The sequence below is a fragment of the Bos grunniens genome, chromosome 11 (genome assembly GCF_055505025.1).
Source record: "Bos grunniens cultivar Pamir isolate PY7600 chromosome 11, Bosgru_T2T1.0, whole genome shotgun sequence".
Lineage (NCBI taxonomy): Eukaryota > Metazoa > Chordata > Mammalia > Artiodactyla > Bovidae > Bos > Bos grunniens.
The window spans coordinates 63,595,570-63,612,129 of record NC_141175.1 but is presented as its reverse complement, the minus strand read 5'-3'; the positions used below and the strand labels follow the sequence as shown (position 1 = coordinate 63,612,129).

Sequence of the window (16,560 nt, the reverse complement as noted above, 5' to 3'; positions counted from 1 at the left end):
ATAGGATGGACTAAACTGGAGGCTGCCTTTCTCAGGCTTAAGGGTGCTCTGATTTCCTGCTAGGTTTGGTCAGTAGAGTCACCAGTGAATGAATGGTTGGAGGGTGAGGAAAGGAGGAAGCTGGAGCATTTCCTTCCTTCCTCTTTTCCTCGGTGTCTCCTCCAGTAGTGGCTGCATCTCCATGGTTCCATCTTCCACTATTTCAGTGCTCCATGGTTCCAGATTCTTCCTGGTGACCCTGGCTCCTGGAAAACACAGCCTCCTCCCAGTGTCCCTTCAGTTGGCTCCTGCGTATTGTTGCTAATCTCTGGTTTATCTCTGGCCCACTTTGTACAGTCTTACTCCAACTATTTTCCTCTTTTTAGTTCAAACCAATCTGAAAAGATTGTTAAATTCTTGACTTTTTCATCTATTATAGCAGTCTTCAAATCTCAGCTTCTCTGACACCTTCAACCTGTATTTATATCTTTATCAAATGCAACCAGTTCTCTGAAATAAATTTCTTTTGTTGTAAATACTTGAAGCAGTTTCTCTGGTTAGAAGGGGATTGACGGATTGAAGCCGGAATCATTAGCCTCATTTTAAGGATCAGGAAACAGAGGATCACAGAGGTTAACTGATTTGCTCAGTCTTAAATATAGGAAACAGAACTCTGGTTTAAACTCATGCTTGATCAGTCCTGAAGCTTGTGCCCTTTCCCCTATGTACATCTGTGTTCTGCTTACTGCTGCCTCACAAATGGAATCTAACTTTTTTCTGAATAAATCCCTTCATCTTCTGGAAAAAGAAAACTCTCCTAACCTCCTTCTCCAAGATTTCCCCAGATGAAATGTTCTATATCTCTTCAACTGTTCCTTATGAAAAAGAATTTTGAATTTCCCAAGAATCCCTCTGTGGCCCTTTTATTGCCATACTCGCTTCCCTTCTGACCCTAACCCCTCCTTAATCCCTAAGACCACTAATTTACTCACCATTTCTATAGTTTTGGCATTAAAAAAAAAAGACTATTACATAAAGTCATACAATATGCAACCTTTTTGAACACTTTTTTTTAGATTCACTTTTTAAAAATATTTATTTACTTACTTTTGGCTGCTGTGGGTCTTCGTTGCTGTGTGCAGCTTTTCTCTAGTTGCGGCGAGCGAGGGCTGTGCTTTGATGTGATGTGCGGGCTTCTCACTGCGCCGGCTTCCTGCTGAGAAACACAGGCTCTGGGGTGCGTGCGCTTCAGGAGCTGCAGCCCGTGGGCTCAGTGGTTGCGGTGCACAGGCTTAGTTGCCCCACAGCGTGTGGAATCTTTCTGGACCAGGGATTGAACTTGTGTCCCCTGCATTGGCAAGTGGATTCTTAACCACTGGACCACTAGGGAAGTCCTGAAATCTTCTTGGATTGAGTTTTTAACTCAACATAATTTTTTAGAGATTTATCCAGGTTGTTGCATTTATTGAAAGTCTGTTCCTTTTTTCTTACGAGGTAGTATTCCATGGCATGAATATACCACAGAACAGTTACCCCTTGAAGACAATTTGAGTTGTTTTCAGTTTTTGGATATTACAAATAAAACTGCTTTAAATATCTGTGTGGGTTTTTGTGTGAATGTAAGTCTTCCCTTACTTGGAATAAATGCCCAGGAATAGTGCAATTGCTTGGTTATGTGATAGTTTTTTGAGGAACTATGGAACTGTTTTCTAGAGTGGCTGTCTAATTTTACATCCTCACTAGCAATGTATCACTGATCTAATTTCTCCATATCTTTGTCAGCAATTGGTTTTGTCTCTATTTTTTAGTTTTGCTGTTTGATAGATATGTAGTGGTATCTCATTGCTTTAATTTCATTTTCCTAGTGACTAATGATGTTGCATATCTTCTCATGTGCTTATTTGCTATTTCAGTATCTTCTTTGGTGAAATGTCTCTTCATGACTTTATCCCTGTTCTAAATGGATTGTTTGCTGTTTTTAATTGTTGCATTTTGAAGGTTCTTTATATAGTCTAGACAGTAGTCCCTTTGACAGATATATGACTTGCACACTTCCCCCACTCTCTAGTTGTCTCTTCATCCTCTTAACAGAGAGAATGTTTTTAATTTTGATGAAATCCAGATTATCAATTTTCCCTGTTATGCATTGTGGTTTTGGTGTCAAGTCTGAGAATTCTTTACCTAATGCTAGATTCTGAAGATTTTCTATTTTTTTTTCTAAAAGTTTTGTAGTTTTATGGTTTGTATTTGGTCTGTGATTCACTCTGAGTAAACTTTTATGTAATATATGAGGCTTGGGTCAGGGTTCACTTTTTTGCCTTAGGCTGTCCAGTTTCTCCAGCACCATTTGTTGTAAAAGCTCTTTCCTCCATTGAACTGCAAAGCACCTTTGTCAAAAATCAGTTGGGCGTATTTACGTGGGTCTATTTCTGGGTTATTTATTCTGCTCCACTGCTTCATGTTTCTGTCTTTCATAAGTAACACACAGTCTTGATTAATGTAGCTGTATACTAGTAAGTTTTGATATAGGTAGACTTATTCCTCCCACTTAATTCTTTTTCAAACGTGTTTTAACCATTCTAGTTCCATTGCATTTTTATATAAATTTCAGCAAAATCTTATTTATATCTACCAAAAGTCTTGCTGGTTTTCTTGTTTGTCTGTTTGTTTTTGGCTGGGGTTTTAATAAGAATTCATTATACTTATATCTTTTTGGCCTTTTATGCAGCTCTCACAGCAAGTATACTGGGGTGGTTTGCCATTCCCTCCTCCAGTGGGTCATGTTTTGTCAGAATTCTCTGCTGTGACCTGTCTTGGGTGGCCCTGCATGGCATGGCTCATAGCTTCATTGAGTTGTGTAAGCCCCTTCACCATGACAAGGCAGTGATCCTTGAAGGGGACTATATACATAGAAGAACTGTATAGAAAAAATCTTAATGAACTGGATTACTATGACAGTGTGGTTAGTCACCCAGAGCCAGACATTCTGAAGTGCAAAGTCAAGTGGGCCTTAAGAAGCACTGCTGTTAATAAAGCTAGTGGATGTGATGAAAGTCCAGCAGAACTATTCAAATCCCTAAAGGATGATGCCATCAAGGTTTTGCATTCAGTATGTCAGCAAATCTGGAAGACCCAGCAGTGGCCACAGGACTGGAAAAGGTTGATCCTCATCCCAGTTCCAAGGAGGGTAGTACCAAAGAGTGTGCTAACCATTGGAAATTGCACTCATCTTCCATGCTAGTAAGGTTGTGCTTAAAATCTTGCATGCTAGGCTTCAGCGTTATGTGAACCAAGAAATTCCAGATGTCCAAGCTGGGTTTAGAAAAGGAAGAGGAACTAGAGATGAAATTGCCAATATTCACCGGATTATAGAGAAAGCAGGGGAATTTCAGAAAAACATCTCTGACTGCATGGATCATGACAAACTGTGGAAAGCTCTTTGAGAGACAACTCATTGGACAAGCCCCTGATGCTGGGAAAGATTGAGGGCAGAAGGAGAAAAGGGTGTCAGAGAATGAGAGGGCTGGACAGCATCACCGATACAATGAACATGAACTTGGGCAAACTTCAGGAGATGGTGAAGGACAGAGAGGCCTGGCGTGCTGCAGTCCATGGGGTCACAAAGAGTCGGACACAACTAGCGATTGAACTGAACTGACAGGGCGACTGCCCAACAACAACAACAATACTTGTATATCACTTTGGGGAGACTTAGTATCTTTACTATATTGAATCTTTCAGTCCACAACCATGATCTCCTTTCATTTTTTAGATCTCTGATTTCTCTCCGCAGCATTGTGTAGTTTTCAGCTTTAGAGTTCTATACATGTTATGTTACATTTACATCTAAGCGTTTAATTTTTTGAGCAATTGTAACTGGTATTGTATTTTTAATTTCAGTGTCCACATGCTCATTACTAGCATTTAGAAATAATCTTGATTTTTGTATGTTTTATCTGTTTATCTTCCCTGTGATATTGCTGAACTCACTTATTAGTTTTAAGGGTTTGTTGTGGTTGTTGTTGACTTTTTTGTTTTGTGTTTTTAGATTCCTTGGTATGCTGTATGTAGACCATCAGTTCAGTTCAGTTCACTCGCTCAGTCGTGTCCGACTCTTTGCGACCCCATGAACCACAGCACGCCAGGCCTCCCTGTCCATCACCAACTCCCGGAGTCCACCCAAACCCATGCCTATTGAGTTGGTGATGTCATCCAACCATCTCATCCTCTGTTATCCCCTTCTCCTCCTGCCCTCAATCTTTCCCAGCATCAGGGTCTTTTCAAATGAGTCCATCATCTCTTCTGCAAATAGAGACAGTTCTGTTTCTTCTTTCTAATTTGTATCTGATCTATAGCTAAGGACAGATCAGTTCAGTACAGTCGCTCAATTATGTCCGACTCTTTATGACCCCATGGACTGCAGCACGCCAGGCCACCCTGTCCATCACCAACTCCTGAAGCTTACTCAAACTCATGTCCATCGAGTCGGTGATGCCACCCAACCATCTCATCCTCTGTCATCCGCTTCTCCTCCTGCCTTCAATCTTTCCCAGCATCAGGGTCTTTTCCAATGAGTCAGTTCTTTCCATAAGGTGGCCAAAGTATTGGAGTTTCAGCTTCAGCATCAGTCCTTCCAATGAATATTCAGGACTGATTTCCTTTAGGTTGGACTGGTTGGATCTCCTTGCAGTCCAAGGGACTCTCAAGAGTCTTCTCCAGTACCACAGTTCAAAAGCATCAATTCTTCGGCATTCAGCTTTCTTTATAGTCCAACTCTCACATCCATACATGACCACTGGAAAAACCAAAGCCTTGACTAGATGGACCTTTGTTGGCAAAGTAATGTCTCTGCTTTTTAATATGCTGTGTAGGCTGGTCATAGCTTTTCTCCCAAGGAAGAAACATCTTTTAATTTCGTGGCTGCAGTCACCATCTGCAGTGATTTTGGAGCCCCCCAAAATAAAGTCAGCCACTGTTTCTACTATTTCCCCATCTATTTGCCATGAAGTGATGGGACCGGATGCCATGATCTTAGTTTTCCAAAAGCTGAGTTTTAAGCCAACTTTTTCACTCTCTTCTTTCACTTTCATCAAGAAGCTCTTTAGTTCTTCTTCTCTTTCCGCCATAAGGGTGGTGTCATATGCGTATCTGAGGTTATTGATATTTCTCCAGGCAATCTTGATTCCATATTGTGCTTCATCAGATAGCTATAACTTAATTTGCTTTTGAGATTTCTTTCTTTGTTTTAGTTTTCAGAAATTTAATTAAAATGTGTTCTGGGGACTTCCATCTGCCTGCCAGTGCAGGGGACATGGGTTTGATCCCTGGTCCAGGAAGATGCCCAGGGCAACTAAGCCCATGTGCTGCACCTCCTGAAGTCTGTGTGCTCTAGGGCCCATTTTCTGCAACAAGAGAAGACATGGCAGTGAGAAGCCTGCACACTTCTCTAGTTGTGGCGAGCAGGACAGAGAGTAGCCCCCACTCACCACAATTAAAGAAAGCCCACATGCAGCTATGAAGACCCAGTGTAGCCAAAAATAATACATAAAAAAAAAAATTTAATGTGTTTTAGCATGGATTTCTTTTTTGATAATAGCTATTTTTATTTATTTAAGATTAAATTTTTATTGGGAAATAGTTGGTTTACAATGCTGTGTTAGTTTCAAAGTAAATCATTTATGCATATATCCACTCTTTTTTAGATTCTTTTCCCATATAGACCATTACAGAATACTGAGTAGAGTTCCCTGTACTATACCATAGGTCCTTACAAGTTATTTATTTTATAATATAGTAGTGTGCATCAGAGAAGGAAATGGCAGCCCACTCCAGTGTTCTTGCCTGGAGAATCCCAGGGACGGTGGAGCCTGGTGGGCTGCCGTCTATGGGGTCGCACGGAGTTTGACACGACTGAAGCGACTTAGCAGCAGCAGCAGTGTGCATACGTCGATCCCAGTCTCCCAATTTATCTCTCCTACCCCTTTCCCACCTGGTAACCATAGGTGTGTTTTCTACCTCTGTGACTCTATCTCTGTTTTATAAATATTTCATTTGTGCCATCTTCTTTAATATTCCACATATAAGTTTTATCATATGATATACCTTTCTCTGACTTACTTTACTCAGTATGACAATCTCTAGTCCATCCATGTTGCTGCAAATGGCACTATTTTGTCCTTTTTTATGGCAGAGTACTATTCCATTGTATATATGTACTCCATCTTCTTTATCCATTCCTCTGTTGAATGACTTTTAGGTTGCTTCCATGTCCTGGCCGTTATAAACAATACTGCAATAAACCTTGGGGTGCATGTATCTTTTCAAATTATGATTTACTCCAGATATATGCTTAAGGGTGGCATTGCTGGATCATATGGTAACTCTATTGTTCATTACTATTCTTCATAGTGCCTGTACCAATTTACATGCCTTCCAATGGTGTGGGAAGTTTACCTTTTCTCCACACTCTCTCCAGATTGATTGTTTTTAGATTTTTTGAAGATGGTCATTCTGATAATGGTATGAGCTGATGTCTCATTGTAGTCTTGACTTGCATTTCTCTAACAATTAGCATGTTTTGTCAGAACTCTCCATTATGACCTGACTATCTTGGGTGGCCCTGAACAACATGGCTCATAGCTGAGAAGAGAAATAAAAGGCAAAGGGAAAAAGGAAAGATATACCCATCAGAATGCAGGGTTCCAGAGAATAGCCAGGAGAGATTAGAAAGCATTCCTAAGTAAACAATTCAAAGAAATAGAGGAAAACAATAGAATGGGAAAGAGTAGAGATCTTCTCAAGAAAATTAGAGATACCAAGGGAATGTTTCATGCAAGAAACTGTGTGGAACTAACAGAAGCAGAAGATATTAAGAGGAGGTGGCTAGAATACACAGAAGAACTGTACAAAAAAGATCTTCATGACCCAGATAATCACGATGGTGTGATCACTCACCTAGAGCCAGACATCCTTGAGTGTGAAGTCATGTGGGCTTTAGGAAGCACACTACAAACAAAACCAGTGAAGGTGATAGAGTTCAAGCTAGCTATTTCAAATCCTAAAGGATGATGCTGTTAATGTGCTGCACTCAATATGTCAGCAAATTTGGAATATTCAGCAGTAGTCACTGGAAAAGTTCAGTTTTCATTCCAGTCCCAAATAGGGCAGTGCCAAAGAATATTTAAAACTACTGCACAGTTCACTCGTCTCACACAGTAGCAAAGTAATGCTGAAAATTCTCCAAGCCAGGCTTCAGCAGTGTGTGAGCCGAGAACTTCCAGATGTTCAAGCTGGATTTAGAAAAGACAGAGGAACCAGAGATCAAATTGCCAACATCCATTGTATCATAGATAAAGCTAGAGAATTCCAGAAAAGCATGTACTTCTGCTTCATTGACTATGCTAAAGCCTTTGATTATGTGGATCACAACAAATTGTGGAAAATTCTGAAACAGATGGGAATACCAGACCACCTTACCTGCCTCCTGAGAAATCTGTTTGCAGGTCAAAAAGCAATAGTTAGAACCCGACATGGAACAACAGACTGGTTCCAAATAGGGAAAGGAGTACATCAAGACTGTATATTGTCACCCTGCTTATTTGACTTATATGCAGAGTATATCATGCAAAATGCCAGGCTGCTTGAAGCACAAGCTGAAATCAAGATTGCTGGATAAATATTAATAATCAGATATGCAGATGGCTCCACTCTTATGGCAGAAAGTGAAGAGGAACTAAAGAGTCTCTTGATGAAGGTGAAATAGGAGAGTGAAGAAGCTGGCTTAAAACTCAACATTCAAAAAACTAAGATCGTGATATCTGGTCCTATTACTTCATGGCAAATAGATGGGGAAACAATGGAAACAATGAGACTCTTGGGCCCCAGAATCACTGCAGATGGTGATTGTAGCCATGAAGTTAAAACACACTTGCTCTTTGGAAGAACAGCTATGATAAACCTCAGTTCAGTTCAATCACTCATTCGTGTCCCACTCTTCGCGACCCCATGGACTGCAGCACGCCAGGCCTCCCTGTCCATCACCAACTCCGGGAGTTTACTCAAACTCATGTCCATTGAGTCGGTGATGCCATCCAACTATCTCATCCTCTGTCATCCCCCTCTCCAACCACCTTCAATCTTTCCCAGCATCAGGGTCTTTTCCAATGAGTCAGTTCTTCGCATCAAGTGGCCAAAGTATTAGAGTTTGAGTTTCAGCTTCAGCATCAGTCCTTCCAAAGAATATTCAGGACTGATTTCCTTTAGGTTGGACTGGTTGTATCTCCTTGCAGTCCAAGGGATTCTCAAGAGTCTTTTCCAATACCACAGTTCAAAAGCATCAATTTTTCAGCGCTCAGCTTTCTTTATAGTCCAAATCTCACATCCATACATGACTACTGAAAAAACCATAGCTTTGACTATACATACCTTTGTTAGTAAAGTGATATCTCTGCTTTTTAACATGCTGTCTAGGTTGGTCATGCATTATCTTTTAGAATTTGAAATAGCTCAAAAGATCAACATTCAGAAAACTAAGATCATGGCATCTGGTCCCATCACTTCATGGCAAATAGATGGGGAAACAGTGGCTGACTTTATTTTTTGGGGGCTCCAAAATCACTGCAGATGGTGATTGCAGCCATGAAACTAAAAGACGCTTACTCCTTGGAAGGAAAGTTACGAAGAACCTAGACAGCATATTAAAAAGCAGAGACATTACTTTACCAACAAAGGTCTGTCTAGTCAAGGCTATGGTTTTTCCAGTAGTCATGTATGGATGTGAGAGTTGGACTATAAAGAAATCTGAGCACCAAAGAATTGATGCTTTTGAACTGTGGAGCAAGCGTCTTTTAATTTCCTGGCTGCAGTCACCATCTACAGTGATTTTGGAGCCCCCCAAAATAAAATCTGTCACCGTTCCCACTGTTTCCCCATCTATTTGCCATGAAATGATGGGACCAGATGCCATGATCTTAGTTTTCTGAATGTTGAGTTTTAAGCCAACTTTTTCACTCTCCTCTTTCACTTTCATCAAGAGGCTCTTTAGTTCTTTTTCACTTTCTGCCATAAGAGTGGTGTTATCTGCATATCTGAGGTTATTGATATTTCTCCTGGCAGTCTTGATTCCAGCTTGTGCTTCTTCCAGCCCAGCATTTCTCATGATGTACTCTGCATATAAGTTAAATAAACAGGGTGACAATATACAGCCTTGACATACTCCTTTCCCAATTTGGAACCAGTCTGTTGTTCCATGTCTGGTTCTAACTGTTGCTTCCTGACCTGCATACAGATTTCTCAACAGGCAGGCCAGGTGGTCTGGTATTCCCATCTCTTTAAGAATTTTCCACAGTTTGTGGTTATCTATATGGTCAAAGTCTTTGGCATAGTCTATAAAGCAGAAGTAGATGTTTTTCTGGAACTCTCTCACTTTTTCAGTGATCCAGAGGATGTTGGCAACTTGATCTCTGGTTCCTCTGTGTTTTCTAAATCCAGCTTGAATTTCTGGAAGTTCATAATTCATGTACTGTTGAAGCCTGGATTGGAGAATTTTGAGCATTATGTTGCTAGCGTGTGAGATGAGTGCAATTGTGCGGTAGTTTGAACATTCTTTGGCATTGCCTTTCTTTGGGATTGGAATGAAAACTGACCTTTTCCAGTCCTGTGGCCACTGCTGAGTTTTCCAAATTTGCTGGTATATTGAGTGCAGCACTTTTACAGCATCATCTTCCAGGATTTGAAGTAGCTCAACTGGAATTCCATCACCTTCACTAGCTTTGTTCACAGTGGTGCTTCCTAAGGCCACTTGACTTTGCGTTCCAGGATGTCTGGCTCTAGGTGAGTGATCACACCATTGTGATTATCTGGGTCGTGAAGATCTTTTTTGTATAGCTCTTGTATTCTTGTCACCTCTTCTTAATATCTTCTGCTTCTGTTATGTCCATACCATTTTTGTCCTTTATTTTGCCCATCTTTGCATGAAATGTTCCCTTGGTATCTCTAGTTCTCTTGAAGAGATCTCCAGTCTTTCCCATTCTATCGTTTCCCTCTATTTCTTTGCACTGATCACTGAGGAAGGCTTTCTTCTCTCTCCTTGCTGTTCTTTGGAACTTCTAGCAGATGGAGCAAATCAGGCTTATTTGGCTAGAGGGCCAATATTTACTGAAATGACACTTAGGATTTTAACTTATCCTTAACAACTGTAGTTCTCAATTTCTTTACCCTTATTTCTAAAATTTGCATTTTAAAAAGATGGCAGAGATAAAGTGTTCCCCTGAATACCAGATATGAACATTTACATTTTGAAGGTATAGGCAGATTTCTCCTAGGATGACTTTGTTTCCCCTCTGTTTAATACTTACAAGCCTTTTGAGAAAAATAAGGTTTTGGGAGTGATAAAAAAGGATTGATGGGCTTCGGATTACTTTTGGAGCCACACTTCTGGTCCTGTAAAGGCTAAATTTGTAAAACAAGGATGGTTTGTTTTTATTTCTTTCTCCCTCTCTCTCTCTCTCTTTTTTTGTTTTTCTCAAAGTTTGGGTGGCTACCCCAGTGATATGGAAGGACTGACATACTCATTTGCCTGTGCTGCAATGTTTTTGTTTTACCATTTAGCTTAAGGGAGAAGGCCTTCCCCTAAAATTCCTCCAAATGTTAGCTATGGTTAGTGTGAAAGTGAAAGTGTTAGTCACTCAGTCATGTCTGACTCTTTGTGACCCCATGGACCGTAGCCCACCAGGCTCCTCTGTTCATGGAATTCTCCAGGCAAGAATACTGGAATGGGTTGCCATTTCCTTCTCCAGGGGATCTTCCCCAGTCAGGGATTGAACCTGTATCTCCTGCATTGCAGGCAGACTGTTTACCTTCTGAGCCACCAGGGAAGTCCATGATTAGTGTAGTGACCTCCCATTTTGGTAGTCTATTTACAAACACTTTTGAGGATCTTCCCTAGGCTTAAGGAATTTGTACCTTACATTTAGACACTCTTAAACCATTTTTACTTAATAATCATTGGCTGGATATCTTCAGCCAATCCCAGAACCTTGATAGTCCACATTATAGGGTCTACTAAGGCTTCTCTTTTAGTTTCAGCTTTTATCTGTTACTTTCTACTTTCTGTTAGAACCACTTGGTGATAAGGGTGGTTACATTGGCCCTCAAGAAACAGAGAAGCCCCTAACTTGGTTAATAAATCTCTTCCCATTAAAGGGATGGGACAATCAGGCACAAACAGAAAGGCATGTAAAAACAGCTGGCCATTGATTTTGCACAAAAGAGGTTTCTAGGAAAGTGTGCCCCTTCCTTTTCCCTGACACCCCCATTACATACTCTTTATGGTTGCTAAGGTTTCCAATACTTTGGGTTAAGACTGAGAAGGTTGTACCATATTTAACATATTTCTCTGGGTATGTTAAGACTTTCTGGCCATATCCCTATTACTGAAAACCAAATAAGCCCATTGGAACAAATCATTCATCAGTGTCTGAGGACCAGCAATTATTTTCTGAATTTTGTTCCTGAGGCAGACTGGGGTATGAAATGCATAAAAAAAAAAAAGGCTCCGTCCCTCGGGGGAGGAGGTATCCGTGTTCATGTACCTCCTTATAGGCTCTACTACCTTGGAAGACTGCGAGACTTTCTCCTGTCCCTGTTGGAACTCTTGCCTCAAGCTTCCATCTTGTATGCGTCCTCTCCTAGTCCTGAGGAAGTACCCTGCTTGCCACCCGACTGAACCAGTCAGCCTGTTGTCCTTTTAGTCTTCAAAGTGGCTCACTCTAAAATCTACTCAGAAATACTCTCTGAGACTTACGCATGCACGCAGAATGTTGTTAGTCACTCAGTCATTTCCAACTCTTCACAACCCCATGGACTGTAGCCCGCCATACTCTTCTGTCCATGGAATTTTCCAGGCAAGAATACTGGAGTGGCTAACCATTCCCTTCTCCAGGGGATCTTCCCGACCCAATATCAAACCCAAGTCTTCTGCATTGCAGGTAGATTGTTTACTGTTTGAGCCACTAGGGAAGCTCTTATGCATACAAAGCTCATGCCTAATTGCTCTTTTTGTTTTTCAACCAGCTAGAATTTATTGAGAACCTCCTTTCATCAGGTACCAGGATAATAAGGATTTGTAAGATGCCTCTCCAGTAAACTGATAATTCCAATTACAATAGCATAGGTGCAATGTTAGAAAAATATTTGGATACTTTGATAGAGAAGAAAAGAGTCTGGAGCATTTGAAGCTTTGCTTCATTAAACTATTCTTTTTTAAAAAGAATCATGAATTTTTATTAATTTTTACACAAACACATTTTTACATTCAGTGACATATGTTTTTCCTCTTAATCTATAAATGTGATAGAATATAGTTATTTACATTAAATTTTTTATAAGTGAGATAATAAAAGCTTTTATATAAAGTTAAGCCAGATTAGAATTGTATTGACTTCAACTTTTTACATCAAAGTGTTGTTTATGTATAATATTCCATAAATTACAAGTGTACAATATAGTGATTCACAATTTTTAAACATTATACTGCATTTTTCGTTATTATAAAATATTGGTTATATTCTCTGCATTGTATAGTGTATCTTTGCAGCTTATTTTACACATAATACTTTGTACTTCTGAATCCCCTACTCCTTATTCCTCCTCCCCCCTTCCCTCTCCTCACTGGTAAACACTAGTTCTCTGTATCTGTGAGCCTGCTTCTTTTTTGTTGTACTCACTAGTTTCTTGTATTTTTTTAGATTCCACATATAAGTTATATCATGTAGTATTTTGACTTCAATTTTACTATCACTATAATTCTATTACCATTCCTGTTAACTGAAAATCAATATTTGATTACAGAATTCTCTAAAGAATCTTTAAAATTTAACCTTTAAAATTTATTGTGTACCTCATCAATAGCTTATATTATTATTAATTTAAAAATTGTGAAAATTTCCTATTTTAGTCATTTTTAAATGCACAACTCAATGGCATCAAGTACATTTGCTTTGTTGTGCAACCATTATCACTATCTATGTCCAGAACCCTTTTCATTTTGCAAGATTGAATCTTTGTACTCTGCACCCATTAAACAGTAATTTCCCATTCCTGCCTTCTCCCCACCCCTAACAGTCACCATTCTTCCTTCTGTCTCTATGAATTCAACTACTCTAAATACTTCATATAAGTGGGATCATACCTTATTTGTTCTTTTGTGACTGGATTATTTCATTTAACACAATGTCCTCAAGATTCATCCATGTTGTTGCATGTGTCAGAATTTCATTCCTTTTGAAGACTGTGAGTAATATTCTTTGTATGCATATACCACATTTTACTTATCCATTTGTCTGAGGATAGACACTTTGATTTATCTTTAGGCTGCTGTAATAGTGTTTCATAATTGATAAACAAATATCTGAGTCCCTGTTTTCAATTCTTTTGGTTGTAGACCCAGAGATGAATTGCTGAATCATATTTTTAATTTTTTTTTTTTGAGACACTGCCATACTATCTCCCATAGTGCCTCCACAATTTTACCTTCCCACCAAGAGTACAAGTGTTCCTCTCAAGTCCCCTCAAATACTTGATCCTTTCTGTTCTTTTTTAATGGTAGCCATCCTAATGAATGTGGGGAGGTATTTCCCTGTGTTTTGATTTGCATTTCCTTAGTAATGTTGAGCATCTTTTCATGGATTATTGGTCATTCATAAATCTTCTTTAGAGAAAGGGGTATTCAAGCTCTTAGCACATTTAAAAATCAGATTGTTTGTTGTTATTGAGTTGTAGGAGTTCTGTATATAATCTAGATATTAACCCCTTATCAGATGTATGATTTGCAAATATTTTCTCCCATTCCATGGATTCCCTTTCACTATGTTGAATGTATCCTTTGATGCACAGAAGTTTTAAGTTTTGATGTAGTCTGGCTTATCTACTTTTATTTTGTTGCCTGTGCTTTTGATATAAAGTTCAAGAAATCATTGCTGAATCCTGTGTCATGGAACTTTTCCTCTGTGTTTTCTTCTAGGAGCTTTATAATTTTAACTCTTCCATTTAGGTCTTTTATCCATTTTTAGTTAAATTCTTTTAGTATGGTGTAAGGTAAGGGTTCAACTTCATTCTTTCACAGGTGGATATCCAGTTTTCTCAACAAGACTATTCTTTCCAAGTTGTATGGTCTTGGCTCCTTTGTTGAAAATAATCGAACCATATATATAAGGTTTTATTTCTTGGCTCTCTATTTTATTCCATTTATCTATATGTCTGTCTTCATGCAAGTACTATATTGTTTGGGTTACTGTAGCTTTTAATATGTTTTGAAATCAGGAAGGGTGAGGCTTCCAGCTTTTTTTGTTTATTTAAGACTGCTTTGGTTATTTGGATTGCTTGATATTCCATATGAATTTTAGTATGGATTTTTCTATTTCTTAAAAAGGGAAGTCTTCATGATTTTGAGACTATCATAGAACTTTTGAATTATTTCTTAAAGGAAACATTAGCCAGACAGATAAAAGGAGGAGGGGCTTTTAGGCAAAAGGAAGGGTATAACAAAAAGCATGAAAAGGTAAAAGACCTTAGTATATTTGGGGAACTGAAAGTAATTGGGTATTTTTGAAGTATTAGGCATATTTCTATCTCTATGTATATGTGTAAGAGTGTAGACTTGATTAGGAGATGAATTAGGAGCTAAAATAGAGGTCATATATTGTGAAAGTAGATATGTGTTGTTAAGTTTAATGAGGATTAGTTGAAGGGTTGGACCATGGAGTGAAATGATCAGATTTGTACTTTATATATAATCTAGTTGGTGAGAGTGGGTGCTAGGTTGAATAGGAAGAGTTATTGGCAGAAGCATCAGTTAGGAGACTATTAGAAAACTCACAGAAATGAAATGAGATTTGCACTATAGAAAATTTTAGATGGGGATAGAAATGAGGGAATGGACCTGAAATAGCTTTGTCCCACTACATACTCCATTTTTCATTGACTTCACTTTCTTCCTAGGTCCTGAAGTCCTTAGACCTTCAGTTCAGAGTTCAGTCTCTGAACTCGGTATGGTGGTTCCAAGTCTTCACGTATATCATCTAGTTGTCACCATTTAGGAACTCAAATGGCATTGAGGGCTCAGAGATACAGGGGCCCCTAAGCAGCACCTAGTCCCCTCTCAGAGCCCCCTAGCTCCCACTCCTCATCCTGCTTCTCCCTAGGCCTCTGGCTGCTCCAAGGACCTTATGTTGGTTTCTATCTTACCTGTGGGTTGGTCTGTCTTTCCTTGCTTTAGTCTTCCATAAGCCCATTGGAATTCATCAAAGTGAGAGTTGCCTTACCTGTTGTTACCCATTCCACCCACCTATGGAACTGTGGTTCTCCAAGCCCTCTATATGTGATCCATGGTAACCAATGTCTGTGACCCATCTGAGAACCTGTTTATTCTGCAAGGACTGGAGCGTTCTGCTTCTCTTACTTTCCTCAGGGCTTTCCTTGTGGCTCAGCTGGTAAAGAATCTGCCTGCAATGCAGGAGACCTGGGTTCAATCCCTGGGTTGGGAAGATCCCCTGGAGAAGGGAAAGGTTACCCACTCCAGTATTCTGGCCTGGAGAATTCCATGGACTGTATAGTCTATGGGGTCGCAAAGAGTCAGACACGACTGAGTGACTTTCACTTCACTTCACTACTTACCCCAACCTGACATCCCTCCATACCCTGTGACTCAGTTTCCTGTTTTCAGCTGGAGAGTGGCACTGAATAGGAATCATTAAAATCTTTGCCACTTGAAAGCCTCAGCTGTCTGCCAGGGCTTCACTGAATCAACTGGTAATGAAGATGCTGGGCCTGAGCAACGGTAGCAGCTGGGGAAAGAATGTGCCCCCCAGCCAGAGGCTGAGCCACTGAATACTGAGATCCCAAGTTCCTCTTTGGAACCCCAGTGATACAGTTCCTTTGACAGGTAGCTTATAGCACTGCATATGTGTTTGGTTAGCCCACCACTATCACAGTGGAGTCATGGAGCTAGGGGCAGGGAACATGCTTGAGCTCCCAACTTCTTGGGGGCATTTTAGAACTGGAACCACTTTAGCAGTTCTAAAAGAGCCAGCTCTGATCCATTTCCAAGAATCCACATCTGGTGTTTATGGGGTGAGGCAAACTGATCAAAGTACCCGAGTGCCAACAGTACAGGGAAAAGCAGAGCCAAGTGAAGAGCAGGCTGTGGCTTGGGGGTAAAATGCAGTGACTAAAATGACAATGGACTGCACCTCATAGACAAACCAGCGAGAATGAAATGAAACATATCACAGAAAGATGAGGGAGAAATGTTTAAATGGGAAATGGGAAAGAGATGGGGAAGAGAAGGGCTTCTCAGGTAGTGCTAGCAGAAGAGAACCCACCTGCCAATGCAGGAAACGTGGGTTCGATCCCCGGGTCAGGAAGATCCCCTGGAGGAGGGCATGGCAATCCACTCCAGTACTCTTGCCTGGAGGATCCCATGAATAGAGGAGCCTGGTAGGCTATAGTCCATAGGGTCACAAGGAGTCGGACATGACTGAAGCAATTTAGCACACATGCATGCAGGGAAAAGAAAGGAGAAAG

At 40.0% G+C, this 16,560-nt stretch overlaps 1 protein-coding gene across 5 annotated transcripts in view; it reads left to right on the top strand.

Moving 5' to 3' along the window:
- EVA1A (eva-1 homolog A, regulator of programmed cell death) overlaps window positions 1-16,560 on the top strand; it is an 85,292-nt gene that overhangs the window by 46,084 nt on the left and 22,648 nt on the right. The gene's annotated exons all lie outside the window — the stretch shown is intronic.